Source organism: Oncorhynchus mykiss, chromosome 8 (assembly GCF_013265735.2).
Source record: "Oncorhynchus mykiss isolate Arlee chromosome 8, USDA_OmykA_1.1, whole genome shotgun sequence".
NCBI classification, from domain to species: Eukaryota; Metazoa; Chordata; class Actinopteri; order Salmoniformes; family Salmonidae; genus Oncorhynchus; species Oncorhynchus mykiss.
The window spans coordinates 14,619,231-14,632,790 of NC_048572.1; positions in this window are offsets into that span (position 1 = coordinate 14,619,231).

Below are 13,560 nucleotides of genomic sequence, written 5' to 3' on the forward strand. Positions count from 1 at the left end.
TAATGTATGGCTTTTCATAAAACACAATCGACTGTTTGGTGACTGTGGTCATTGTTGTGCAATTGATGAATAAAGCTCGTAAAATACCTAGCTCAATATATAAATGACTGATATTGACCATAATTATGGTCTTCCCCGGTGTATGAATGAGAGAGCGAGAGAGAGAGGGGGGGGAACAAAAGGGAGAGAGAGAGTGTCACGCCCTGATCTGTTTCACCTGTTCCTGTTATTGTCTCCACCCCCTCCAAGTGTCGCTTATTTTCCCTGGTGTATTTATCGCTGTGCTTCCTGTCTCTCTGTGCCAGTTAGTCTTGTCAAGTCAACCAGCGTGGTTTTCCTGTGTGCCTGCTTTTTCTATTCTCCTTTTGCAGGTCCTCCTGGTTTTGACCCTTGCCTGTTTCTGGACTTTGTACCCGCCTGCCTGACCATTCTGCCTGCCTTGACCTCCAGTCTGCCTGCCACTCTGTACCTCCTGGACTCTGATCTGGTTTTGACCTTTTGCTAGTCCACAACCATTTTCTTGCCTACCCCTTTGGATTATAATAAATATCAAAGACTCAAACCATCTGCCTCGCATGTCTGCATCTGGGTCTCTCGTTGTGCCCTTATAGAGAGAGAGATTGGAAAAAACCTGCAGTCAGTCTGAGTGCAGCCTGATCCTGTTCAGAATAAGATCTGTCTCTCTTGGTGGTGGCGGTAGAGAGGTCAAATAGCCTGTCTGCCTGTGACTAATGGCCACGCTGAAGTGAGGTAATTTGTTCCAGAGTGACAGGGGTGAGGCCATTGCACTGTGCCACTACACCTCCACTCAGACCTATCCCTCCGTTTCAAGTACGGTGAAATGCACCTGATAGATGGGGTGAGGTGAGCAGGGCTATGAGGGGCCTGCCTCCATGGTTGTGTCATAAATGGCAACCTATTGCCTATATAGTCCACTACTTTGTCCAGAGCCCTATGGGGTTTCGGTCTTATCCATAAGGAAGGATTCAGTTCTACTCTACCAGTCCATCCAGCTGTGCTTCCTGAGGAGAGCCCTCAGCTCAGGGGCCAGATGTGTGGAGGAGCTGTAGAGCTGTTGAGTGAGAATGCAGCTGGATGCAGCAATCAACAGCCATGCATGGAAACTCCCATAACCACTCCTTCAGTTGACATGTAATGTAGACTATGGCAATGGGAGGCGGAGTAGGGATGGAGAATTTCAGAACTTTGCATGATTCAAAGTGTCGGGAACACAAAGAATTTCATGACAATGGAGAGATAGCAGAAAAAGAGGGGAGGACAGAGAGATTCCTTCAGGGGGGAGGATGATATGGTGTCAACATAACATGACTACTTGGCTTTCTGTATCCAATTCCAATAGCTGTGAGTGTTTGAGTTTGTATATATATTCAGTTACTGTACCATAAATACAGGTTACTGTAGGCCATCTGAGGAGTTACAGGAGGAGGTGTTAGTTACGGGTGATGACACTAGCACAGTGCTAATATTTTCACTAAAGGGGGACAGAATCCTGTCCAGACCTGACTCCGGGAATGTTCTGGAATTTTCTTCTCCTGTCTTGTTCCCGAACTCCAGAACGGGAATGTGCCTGTCTTGTCTTGAGGAGCAGGTCTGGCAGGGGAAATAAAGGAATAAAGAAAGAGAAATGGAGAAAGAGCAAGAGAGGAAGAGAGAGTGAGAGTGTGTGTGTGAGAGAAAGAGAGAGCAAGTGTGAAAGAGAGAGAGAGAGAGACCACATTCACCCTGCACACACTAATTGACAAACAAACAAACAAAAACAAAGGCAAAGTGTTCTCATGCATTGTTGACTTAAAAAAAGCTTTCGACTCAATTTGGCATGAAAGTCTGCTATACAAATTGATAGAAACTGGTGTTGGGGGGAAAAACATACAACATTATTATAATCCATGTACACAAACAAAAAGTGTGCGGTTAAAATGGTCAAAAAACAGACATTTCCTTCTACAGGGTGAGACAGGGATGCAGCTTAAGACCCACCCTCTTCAACACACACATATATATATATATATATATACATACATATATACATATATATATATATATATATATATATACATACATATACACATACATATAGACATATAGACATATATATATATATATATATATATATATATATATATATATATATATATATATATATATATATATATATATATATATATATATATATATATATATATATATATATATATACACATACATATAGACATATATATATATACACATACATACAGTGGAGCAAAAAAGTATTTAGTCAGCCACCAATTGTGCAAGTTCTCCCACTTAAAAAGATGAGAGAGGCCTGTAATTTTCATCATAGGTACACTTCAACTATGACAGACAAAATTAGAAAAAAATATCCAGAAAATCACATTGTAGGATTTTGAATGAATTTATTTGCAAATGATTGCACACTCCAAACTCCACTATGGCCAAAACCAAAGAGCTGTCAAAGGACACCAGAAACAAAAGGCTGGGAAGACTGAATCTGCAATAGGTAAGCAGCTTGGTTTGAAGAAATCAACTGTGGGAGCAAATATTAGGAAATGGAAGACATACAAGACCACTGTCAAATGTCTACAGTTTGCTGATGATCTGGTGCTTCTGTCCCCAACCAAGGAGGGCCTACAGCAGCACCTAGATCTTCTGCACAGATTCTGTCAGACCTGGGCCCTGCAAGTAAATCTCAGTAAGACAAAATTAATGGTGTTCCAAAAAAGGTCCAGTTACAAGGACCACGAATACAAATTCCATCTAGACTCCGTTGCCCTAGAGCACACAATTGTATTTACATACCCTGGCCTAAACATCAGCGCCAAAGGTAACTTCCACAAAGCTGTGAACGATCTGAGAGACAAGGCAAGAAGGGCCTTCTATGCCATCAAAAGGAACATAAAATTCAACATACCAATTAGGATTTGGCAAAAAATGCTTGAATCAGTTATAGAACCCATTGCCCTTTATGGTTGTGATGTCTGGGGTCTGCTCACCAACCAATAATTTACCAAATGGGACAAACTCCAAATTGAGACTCTGCATGCAGAATTCTGCAAAAATATCCTCCATGTACAATGTAAAACACCAAATAATGCATGCTGAGCAGAATTAGGCCGATGCCCTCTAATTATCAAATTCTACAACCATCTAAAAGGAAGCGATTCCCAAACCTTCCATAACAAAGCCATCACTTACAGAGAAATGAAACCGGAGAAGAACCCCCGAAGCAAGCTGGTTCTGGGGCTCTGTTCACAAACATAAACAGACATCACAGAGCCCCAAGACAGCAACACAATTAGGCCCAACCAAATCATTAGAAAACAAAGATAATTACTTGACACATTGGAAAGAATTTACAAAAAAACTGCACACCCCAGGAAGCTATTTGGCCCTAAACAGAGAGTACCCAATTACAGAATGACTGACCACTGTGACTGACCCAAAATTAAGGAAACTTTGACTATGTACAGAATTAGTGAGCATAGCCTTGCTATTGAGAGAGGCCGCCGAAGGCAGACCTGGCTCTCAAGAGAAGACAGCCTATGTGCACACTGCCCACAAAATGAGGTGGAAACTGAGCTGCACTTCCTTACCTCCTGCCAAATGTATGATCATATTAAAGACACCTGAGATTATACAGACCCACAAATATTTCGATAAACACCCATATCTATTGGGTGAAATGTCACAGTGTGCCATCACAGCAGCAAGATTTGTGACCTGTGGCCACAAGAAAAGGGCAACCAGTGAAGAACAAACACCATTGTAAATTAACTCAGCAAAAAAATAAACGCCCTTTCACTGTCAACTGCGTTTATTTTCATGTGTAAATATTTGTATGAACATAACAAGATTCAACAACAGATATAAACTGAACAAGTTCCACAGACATGTGACTAACAGAAATTGAATAATGTGTCCCTGAACAAAGGGGGGATCAAAATCAAAAGAAACAGTCAGTATCTGGTGTGGCCACCAGCTGCATTAGGAACTGCAATGCATCTCCTCCTCATGGACTGCACCACATTTGCCAGTTCTTGCTGTGAGATGTCACCCCACTCTTTCACCAAGGCACCTGCAAGTTCCCAGACATTTCTGGGGGGAATGGCCCTAGCCCTCACCCTCTGATCCAACAGGTCCCAGACATGCTCAATGGGATTGAGATTCGGGCTCTTCGCTGGCCATGGCAGAACACTGACATTCCTGTCTTGCAGGAAATCAGCCATACTGCTCGTTCTGTGCGTGGTGGCATTGTCATGCTGGAGGGTCATGTCAGGATGAGTCTGCAGGAAGGGTACCACATGAGGGAGGAGGATGTCATCCCTGTAACGCACAGCGCTGAGATTGCCTGCAATGACAACAAGCTCAGTCCAATGATGCTGTGACACTCCGCCCCAGACCATGACGGACTCTCCACCTCCAAATCGATCCCACTCCAGAGTACAGGCCTCGGTGTAACGCTCATTCCTTCGACAATAAACCGTGACTCGTCAGTGAAGAGCACTTTTTGCCAGTCCTGTCTGGTCCAGTGGATTTGTGCCCATAGTTGACGTTGTTGCCGGTGATGTCTGGTGAGAACCTGCCTTACAACAGGCCTACAAGCCCTCAGTCCAGCTTCTCTCTCAGCCTATTGCGGACAGTCTGAGCACTAATGGAGGGATTGTGCGTTCCTGGTGTAACTCAGGCAGTTGTTGTTGCCATCCTGTACCTGTCCCGCAGGTGTGATGTTCGGATGTACCGATCCTGTGCAGATGTTGTTACACGTGGTCTGCCACTGCGAGGACGATCAGTTGTCCGCCCTGTCTCCCTGTAGCCCTGTCCTAGGCGTCTCACAGTACGGACATTGCAATTCATTGCCCTGGCCACATCTGCAGTCCTCATACCTTCTTGCAGCATGCCTAAGGCACGTTCACACAGATGAGCAGGGACCCTGGGCATCTTTCTTTTGGTGTTTAGACATAATATGACATAATATGATATTTGAAATGTCTATATTTTTTTAGATTTTTTGTGAGCGTAATGTTTACTGTAAAAAATATAAACTTTTGTTTATTATCTATTTCACTTGCTTTGGCAATGTAAACATATGTTTACCATGCCAATAATGCCCCTTAAAATTAATTGAGAGAGAGAAAGAGAGAGAAGGGTGGGGGTGGGGGGGGGGGGGGGTGTTGGAGAGAGAAGAGAACGATTCAGAGAGTGTTAACCCTGAAGGACAACTCTCTCTCCAGACAGTAACTGCCATTACTACCTGAAGTACCTCTGAAATGTCTGAAATGGTTGAATTCTAAATATGATGGAATCTCATAAGCTTTTCTATGCAGTAGAGTGGAGGACAGTGCCATGAAGAACAACCACATGAAGTATTACCTGAAACCATTGCAGTGATCCTGCAATCCCACTGTATTACAGATAGGTTTCCATAACTATAAAATCTCCCGTACGTAATCCGCATGGTTGGACACTATCGGCTCTTTTTGTTCATGTTGTTCACTTCTCACTGCTGTTACAACCACTGATGTTTTAAATACAATTACTGCAATAAATAAATCATAAACAATTCTAACTCATGACATACATACAGACATACATACAGTATAACATATTTGGTTGTAATTGGATGGTAAAAGCTAAAAGTCACTACATATGGTTTTATCCTTCTGATTAAGCTTTGATCACTTGAAAAGAAGAGACAGCACAACAGGTCTCAGTTTTGATTATGCGTGAGAGTGATGGAGACCCTCTGCAGCCGAGGCTGAGCTCCCCATCTCTAGTTGCTATGGAGACCAGCCCATCGCAGCAGCAGAGTGGTGGGCTGCAGGCTGGAGCTACCCTGTGTGGATTTGCAGTGAGTGAGAAAACACACACCGACACAGAAAACGGACACATGAAAATACCTCGTCCTCTTTTCTCAGCCAGCGGATCTTTCTTTTTCCATCACCACATTTGTGGATGCTTGTCAATGAATATATGACATGACCCCAAGTCAAGGCCCTTACACGAGAAGACTAATAAGATACATTTTGTGTGGTTTTAATTTGAACACTATTCTAACAGTAACAAGACAAGTTGTGTGTTTTGGAGCAGCTCCAAGGTGATTTACTGTAGAGAAAGAAATGGAGCAATAGAACTGCTGTTGAGTCTATTTTAGTCGTGGGTAGAGTTCTTCTCACCGACAGAACAGACTCTCTGGAGATGGTTCCCTTCCTGTTCCTGCAGAGAGAGGCTAAGCCCCAAATGGCACCCTATTCCCAATATAGGGCACAACTTTGGATTAGAGCCCTATGGGCCCTGGTCAAAAGTAGTGCACTATACAGAGACTAGGATGCCATTTCAGACGTAGCCAGAGACGTCCACGTTGCGTTCCCACATTACCTCACCCCCTAAAACATGCCACACAGGCCTCAACCTCGGGCCCTGGAATGTGTGACTCCAATCACCCCACCACAACTGTGTGTGTGTGTGTGTGTGTGTGTGTGTGTGTGTGTGTGTGTGTGTGTGTGTGTGTGTGTGTGTATGTGTGTGTGTGTGTGCGCGCGCATGCATATGAGAGAGAGAGCGAAAGAGAGAGAGAGAGAGAGAGAGAGAGAGAGAGAACAAATGTGTAAATATGCCAAGGATTCAAAGAATGTTGCAGTTGATTTTTTTTTTTAAATTACATTTTGAGAGAGGACTAGGACACATTCATACAGCTTAAGGTGAAGAGAAAAAATTAAAAGGACACTTTTTGCCCAGTGCTGCAGTTTTGGAGCCATTATCATTGTTTAGAGGAGAAAAGAGTGTGAGAGAGAGGGAATGAAATAGACTGAAATATTTATTACTGTGCAATGCAACACTAGGCTAGCAGACTCTGCATGCCCCTTTTCTGTGGGTTTTTACAACAGACTTATCACAAAGCCTACATCACCAGCCAACCTACGCCCGTCTCCTCCTCCTCCTCCTCCTCCTCCTCCTCCTCCACCATCTGTGAAACACAAAAGGAATACAAAATCTGCTGGACCACAGCGAGAACAGCAGCAGTGCATTTCAAACTATGCTGTGTCGTGCAGGGAGATAGGGAAGCAGGCAAGCAGGGAGGCAGACAGGCAGGCGGACACAGGCAGGCAGGCAGGGAGGCAGACAGGCAGGCGGACACAGGCAGGCAGGCAGGGAGACAGGCAGACAGGCAGTTACTGACTGTTACTGATTTCCATAGACAACAGGGTTTTGCTTTGCATAAATAATGCTGGAGTCAGTCTGAGGTGCAGCATACCATGAAATTGGTTCTTTGGTAGCTAAGGCAGGCAGGTGTCCCACGTTCAGGCAGCTCTGCTCTGTGGATTGACAGGAGATACTATGGGAGCTCACAACATTTAAGCTTGGTTTAACTTAAAACCCAAAACACACCAACACCAGCCACCCACCCACTTCTTCTGCAACAATAGGCACTACTGCATATAGGTAATAGGATGCCATTTGGGAAGTCTGGGTTCCATTTGGGAATAGGGTGCCTTTTGGGTGATGGTCGAAAGTAGTGCACTCTGGATGCAACCACATTCTGTGCTCTAGCAGCTGTGATGATATCCTGAGTCATGACAAGGCAAAGCGGTGTTAATGTTCAATGTTGCTCTTAGGGATGGAAGATTGAATTGAGCCAGTCGGTAACAGCGAGCTTTGACTCAAACCTGATAAGAAATTAGCCTGTGGAAGGGGAACATAGTGCTGCTAGAGTCCAGAGCTGCTAGAGTCTCCCGCCTGTCCAGAGCTGCTAGAGTCTCCCGCCTGTCCAGAGCTGCTAGAGTCTTCCGCCTGTCCAGAGCTGCCAGAGTCTCCCGCCTGTCCAGAGTGCCAGAGTCTCCCGCCTGTCCAGAGCCGCCAGTCTGCAAGGAGCCGCCAGAGCTGCCAGTCTGCAAGGAGCCGCCAGAGCCGCCAGTCTGCAAGGATCCGCCAGAGCCGCCAGTCTGCAAGGATCCGCCAGAGCCGCCAGTCAGCCAGGAGACGCCAGAGCCACCAGTCAGCCAGGAGCCACCAAAGCCGCCAGTCAGACAGGATCCGCCAGAGCCGCCAGTCAGCCAGGATCCTCCAGAGCCGCCATTCAGCCAGGATCCGCCAGAGCCGCCATTCAGCCAGGATCCGCCAGAGCCGCCATTCATCCAGGATCCGCCAGAGCCGCCAGTCAGCCAGGATCCGCCAGAACCACCAGTCAGCCAGGATCCGCCAGGATTCGCCAGAGCCGCCATTCAGCCAGGATCCGCCAGAGCCGCCAGTACTGGCACGCTGCATTTTGGTCCTCCTCTCCTTCAGCGGAAGAACGCCGTTACACATAGCCCACTCGGTCTGCATTCTCAAATGGCACCCTATTCCTTATTTAGTGCGCTTCTTTTGACCAGGACCCATAGGGATAATATAATAATAACAATTATATTGATTGGATTTACAAATAACTTTTCTAGACACCCAAAGTGCTTTACATAGTAAGGTGGAAGCTCACAGCAACCAAATTGCAACAGAACACTCACCCCACATCAGCTAGAGAGGTGAGATATGCCAATTAGGAGACCAGGTTGGGAATTTTGCTATGACACAGGGGTTAACACCCCTACTCTTACGATAAGGGCTGTGGGATCTTAAGTGACCATAGAGAGTCAGGACACCCGTTTAACATCCCATTCGAAAGACGGCACCCTACGCAGGGCAATGTCCCCATCACTTCCCTGGGGTATTGGGATTTGATCTTAAGACCAGAGGGAAGAGTGCGTGTGAGCTTCAATGCCATACAACACTCCTTCCGTGGCCTCCAACTGCTTTTAAATGCTAATAAAACTAAATGCATGCTCTTCAACCGATTGCTGCCCGCACCCGCCTGCCCGACTAGCATCACTACTCTGGACGGTTCTAACTTAGAATATGTGGACAACTACAAATACCTAGGTGTCTGGTTAGACTGTAAATTCTCCTTCCAGATTCGCATTAAGCATCTCCAATCCAAAATTAAATCTAGAATCTGCTTCCTATTTCGCAACAAAGCCTCCTTCACTCATGCTGACAAACATACCCTTGTAAAACTGACAAACCTACCGATACTTGACTTTGGCGATGTCATTTACAAAATAGCTCCCAAAACTCTACTCAGCAACTGGATGTAGTCTATCACAGTGCCATCCGTTTTGTCACCAAAGCCCCATATACTACCCACCACTGCGACCTGTATGCTCTCGTTGGTTGGACCTCGCTACATATTCGTTGCCAAAACCCACTGGCTCCAGGTCATCTACAAGTCTTTGCTGGGTAAAGCCCCGCCTTAGCTCACTGGTCACCATAGCAACACCCACCCGTAGCACGCGCTGCAGCAGGTATAGTTCACTGGTCATCCCCAAAGCCAACACTTCCTTTGGCCGCCTTTCCTTCCAGTTCTCTGCTGCCAATGACTGGAACGAATTGCAAAAATCACTGAAGCTGGAGACATATCTCCCTCTCAACTTTAAGCATCAGCTGTCAGAGAAGCTTACCGATCACTGTACCTGTACACAGCTAATCTGTAAATAGCACACCCAACTACCTCATCTCCATATTGTTATTTATCTTATTGCTCTTTTGCACCCCAGTATCTCTACTTGCACATCATCATCTGCACATCTATCACTCCAGTGTTAATGCTAAATTGTAATTATTTCGCCTATATGGTATATTTATTGCCTACTCTTCTACATTTGCACACACTGTACATATATTTTTTATATTATACTATTGACTGTGCGTTTGTTTATGTGTAACTCTGTGTTGTTGTTGACTGTACGTTTGTTTTTGTGTAACTCTGTGTTGTTGTTTTTGCCGCACTGCTTTGCTTTATCTTGGCCAGGTTGCAGTTGTAAATGAGAACTTGTTCTCAACTGGCCTACCTGGTTAAATAAACAAATTAAAAAATGTAAAAGTGTGTGTATTGGCCCTCCAACATCACTTCCAGCAGAATCTGGTCTCCCATCCAGGGACCAACCAAGAGCAACCCTGTTTAGCTTCAGAGGCAAGCCAGCAGTGGGATGCAGGGTGGTATGCTGCTGGCTATATAGGGAATAGGGTGCCATTTGGGACGCAGACTCTGTGTCTGTAGAAACAGAACAAAGCACAAAAAAACACCCTCCAAATGTTGTTTTTTCAACTTTCTAGAATGTCATAGATACAGTATTAAGTATTCAGGGGCATATGGGTCCTATGTATAGACCTTGGCATGATTAAATGGAGTAAGAAGAATTCTAATTATCCTAAAAAGATAACGCTTCACTGAATGAATGTTTGACTCAAGCTAAACTCATGCTTACAAATGGATTTACCAAACAATGAATCTACCTACACACCCTCTCTTCATCTTTATTGCGGTTTACATGGTGCTAACTCCAAACCTGTCACACACACCACCACCAGAAATAGTTTATGACAAAAAATCAAGTAAAGCAGGGTAGATTACAGAGCTGAGGCGTGGGGTATGGACAAGGATAGCAATTACTGTAATGGATGACTCAGGTGATAGGTGAAAGATCTGTTTATGTGTCATTCAGCAAGGCACTTAACCATAATTGTATAAAACAGTCTGCTAAATGACTAAAAAGTACATTCTTACAAGCTACAACAGTACACTGGGCTCTCATTCTGCGCCAGTCAATGTTGCCCTCTATAGGGAAACATCAGACATTGGACTACAAGTGCAATCCACCTCAATGAGTACTGGCTAAAACACATTTCTGATATTGAATATCTGTAGCTTTATTCCTCTGTAGTTCAGATATAGCGTTGTCTATACAATACCTGTACAATACCTGTATAGACACCTGTCTATACAATTTCGAAATAAAAACATTTATGTTAAAAACCTTTTGGCAATAAATTGTATGCTTGTGTTGCACACTAAAATAATGTTGTTTCCTGACGGATGGATTTATTGGTAACACACACAGGAAGTTCCTGTTCTACAACAACAAACCGATGTGTTAATTTCTGAAGTGAAACAAACTAAAGTGTGTGAAAATGGACGAGGAATAAACGGTAGGTTATACAGTATAACTTCTTATAGAATTTTCACCACTTTTAGATTCGCCAGAAAATATATATTATCTTGTTGTGTCTAACCTTGCCGTTACAGCCCAACTGGCCGCATGTTTTTTAAGCCTCTCTGCCACAGGTGTGATTGAACGTTTTAATAATTGCATGCAAAACAACGCTTTTCAAACGCAGATTTTTCACTGGGCTCTTGCCCATTTATTAGCAGCGAATATGAAGCTAACCCATAAGCCGACAGATGGCGATTTTGAGTCATTTCATTTTACCATCCAAATATATGGACCGGTTTGTACATAAAACATTCAATTCAAACTGCAAAGGCGAAAAAACAGGAAAATATGCATACATTCTTTATGAAACAACATTTTCCACCACCATGAATGTTTTTTTGTACGAACCGGACCACGGGGAATAGGCGTGTATAGCCGACTACATGGATTCCCTTTGGACGGTAAAATGAGACGACTCTCTCCATCTGCCGGTCTTTGGGCTAAAACAAAACTTAAGAATTCAATGGCAGATTTGACCATGTGTCGCATAGGGACTGAATATTATTTATAATGAGGGATACCTGCAGACAATCGGATCTCTGAAATGAATGTTCCTCCCAAATGTAACATATTTGTACCCGACCCTCTCCCATACCCAAAATAAGAATTAAAACAAAGTGGATTGCACAAAACATATCTACCGTTTACACTCACTCCTAGGACCAATAAAAGTTTTAGAAACTGTTCTTTGCCATGCAATGCTTACAAAATGAAGTAGCCAGAAGGTTAGCACTGCCTGAATCAATCAACTTATTTTTGCCGGTCCTTGAAAAAAATGCATTTTTATAAATGCATGTCATGCAATTCTAGGTCCTTTTACATGACTGGAGACGAGCAGAAACTTTTAGAATACCACAAAGCATGACAACGAATGAGCACATGCTGCAGCACCAGAGACGTTTTGATTTATTTTTCAGGCTATTGTTAAAAAAGAAGAGAGACAACTTTAGCACTGTTCCAAACGTAGACTATCAAATGTAAAAGTTGAGCACAACAGAACCAGTTACAACTTAAGTATCATCAATGAATTAGAGAAATAGCCATTCATTGTTTCACACGGCAGCCACATATCATCAGGTACAGTGCATTCTGACATTCAGACCCCTTGACTTTTTCCACATTTTGTTACATTACAGCCTTATTCTAAAATGTATTTAAAAAATAATAATAATGCTCAATCTACACAACACCACATAATGTCAAAGAGAAAAACAGTTTTTTTTTAGAAATTTGGATACCTTATTATTTACATAAGTATTCAGACCCTTTGCTATAAGACTAAAAATTGAGCTCAGATGCATCCTGTTTCCATTGATCATCCTTGAGCTGTTTCTACAACTTGATTGGAGTCAACCTGTAGTAAATTCAATTGATTGGACATGATCTGTAAAGGCACACACCTGTCTATATAAGGTCCCACACTTGACAGTGCATGTCAGAGCAAAAACCGAGCCACGAGGTCGAAGGAATTGTCCATAGAGCTCAGGATGTGGTCGAGGCAGAGATCTGGGGAGCGGTACAAAAAATGTCTGCGGCATTGAAGGTCCTCAAGAACACAGTAGCCTCCATCATTCTTAAATGGAAGAAGTTCGGAACCAACAACACTCTTCCTAGAGCTGGCCGCCCGGCCAAACTGAGCAATTGGGGTAGAAGGACCATGGTCAGGGAGGTGACCAAGAACCCGATGGTCACTCTGACAGAGCTCTGGAGTTCCTCTATGGAGATGGGAGAACCTTCCAGAAGGACATCCATCTCTGCAGCACACTGCCAAATCAAGCCTTTATGGTAGTGGCAAGACAGAAGCCTCTCCTCAGTAAAATGCACATGACAGCCCGCTTGGTGTTTGCCAAAAGGCACCTAAAGGACTCTCAGGCCATGAAAAACAAGATTCTCTGGTCAGATGAAACCAAAATGTAACTCTTTGGCCTGAATGCCAAGCATCACGTCTGGAGGAAACTTGGCACGATCCCCACGGTGAAGCAAGGTGATGGCAGCATCATGCTGTGGGGATGTTTTTCAGACGCAGGGACTGGGAGGTTTGAGGGAAAGATGAGCGGAGCAGAGTACAGCGAGATCCTTGATGAGACCCTGCTCCAGAGCGCTCAGGACCTCAGATTGGGCGACGGTTCCCCTTCCAACTTGACAACGACCCAAGGCACACAGCCAAGACAATGCAGGAGTGGCTTCGGGACAATTCTCTGAATGTCCTTGAGTGGGCCAGCCAGAGCCTGGACTTGAACCCGATCTAACATCTCTGGAGAGACCTGAAAATAGCTGTGCAACGACGCTCCCCATCTCACCTGAATGAGCTTGAGCGCGGATCTGCAAGGAAGAAGCTCCCCAAATACAGGCGTGCCAAGCTTGTAGTGTCATACCCAAGAATACTCATGGCTCTAATCACTGCCAAAGGTGCTTCAACAAAGTACTGAGTACAGGGGTCTGAATACTTATGTAAATG